Source organism: Vigna radiata, chromosome 1 (genome assembly GCF_000741045.1).
Source record: "Vigna radiata var. radiata cultivar VC1973A chromosome 1, Vradiata_ver6, whole genome shotgun sequence".
Classification (NCBI taxonomy): Eukaryota; Viridiplantae; Streptophyta; class Magnoliopsida; order Fabales; family Fabaceae; genus Vigna; species Vigna radiata.
Genome location: NC_028351.1, coordinates 34,449,524 through 34,451,260, shown reverse-complemented (window position 1 = coordinate 34,451,260; position 1,737 = coordinate 34,449,524). Strand labels below are relative to the sequence as shown.

At 35.9% G+C, this 1,737-nt stretch overlaps 1 long non-coding RNA gene across 2 annotated transcripts in view; it reads left to right on the top strand.

The window, feature by feature from the left end:
• The first annotated feature begins 1,066 nt into the window (after positions 1-1,066).
• LOC106768771 overlaps positions 1,067-1,737 on the top strand; it is a 3,696-nt gene continuing 3,025 nt past the window's right edge. For both annotated transcript variants that reach the window (XR_002667339.1, XR_001376273.2), the window contains exons 1-2: positions 1,067-1,171; positions 1,268-1,539. This is a non-coding gene — a long non-coding RNA (uncharacterized LOC106768771). The remainder of the gene's footprint in view (positions 1,172-1,267; positions 1,540-1,737) is intronic.

The window sequence follows — 1,737 nt, the reverse complement described above, 5'->3', positions numbered from 1 at the left end:
TAATGCACCCTTTTTGACTTAGAAACTTACTTAGACTCATGATTTTGCTTTAGTTTTGTGAATAAGAGAGTTGGGGATATGTTTTAATGATTTTATCACTAAATTCCCTTGATTTTGTAGGTTATTGAATGATTTGAAAGAATGATTGAAGTATCAAGCAGTTGGAATGCATAAAAGTCAACTAGAATGTAGAAAAGTCAACCAATCAACCAGAATAGTCAACTAGTCAACCAGAATGCTGAAAAGTCAATCAGAGTGCAGAAAAGTTGTGCTGAGCGGAAAAGTGGTGCTGAGCTCCATTTTTAGTACTTGTTTTCACTGTTTTTCGCCTGGGCACCAATGTTGAGCGTTATTCTGGGTGTCGCACCTACTTCTGAGCGGTATTTTAGCGTTGAGCGCCATTTGCTTGGACCTGGACCAGTTTTTCTGTTATTTTTATGATCTGTTTTGGGCATGGACCCGTTTTCTATTATTTTTCTGTCCTATTTAAAGACCTGGACACTCTAGAGAATGTATCTTTTGATGGCTTAAGCACAAAAACACATTTTCCACCCCTTTGGGGGCAGATTTGGGGGTGGTGATAACCCTCATCTTCTCCTTCTAGGGTTTTATCTCTTCCATTCCATTGTACACCTAGTTCTTCCATGACGATGGAGAACTAATCTTATTTGTTGCTGGGAAATGATGTAACCTCTAAACCCTCTCGTATTTGAATTGATTCTTCACTACTACAAAATTTATTATAGATAGCGCTTAATAGATAGCGCTTTTTTAAATAAGCGCTATCTATGAATGTGCAGAACAATAGATAACGCTCTTTTAAATAAGCGCTATCTGTACATATAGTAATAGATAGCGCTTTTTTAAAAAACGCTATCTATGAATAATTAATATCACTTTTATAATTAATAATTTAAAATAAACTAATAGATAGCGCTTATTTAAAAAAGTGCTATCTATTTCGATCCAATAAATAGCGTTTTAAGAAAAAAAACGAATATTTAAAAAATGAAAAAAAGGTTTTTAATTCTGGGTTTAGTAAGAACGTGGCTTGTAACCGGTTGAGAACAGAATTAATTATATTTTCTGTCCTTATTTCTTTTCTCTTTGTTTTTTTACTTCTTGGAGCTAGGTCGAGAAATCCAAAGAAATTGGCGAGAGAGAATTCGAGGTGGACGGAATGCTTAAATTCAGATGTTCCTTCTTCTCTTTTCTTCTCCTGTTCTCTCTTAGTTTTAATTTTTTTTCTTCTTATCTGAAACTGTAGGGCCATAGGGGAAATTGCGGCAGACATTAAACGCTGGGAGAGAGATGAAGGCTTGATTTTAAGGTGGGTAAAGGGAAGATGGAATCAGACGATGGTGAGAATGATTTTAGGGTTTCAGGGATGCGAATTGGGGATTTAGATGAAACCTGAAAAAGGGGCTAGAGAAGGAAGGATATAGACACTTAATCAAGCATTTTGAGAAACCTAAGGGTGAAACAGAGGACTGAGAAAGTCACAGTGTTCGGTAGGAGTGCGCAGGAATCAAAATCCAGGTATGAAGAGTTTTTTTTTAGTGTACTCATTTGTTATATGAGGTCTGGCATGTTCTCCTATCTTAATGCTCATTCGGGTATCCTATGAGGGGAGTTGAGTTATCGTTTGTCCGTAAAAACTTGAGAATTTTCTAATATTGCATTGGTTTTGTTCAATCTGTAAAATGGTTTTTGAGGTTAGTGGGTTTTGGTAAAAGA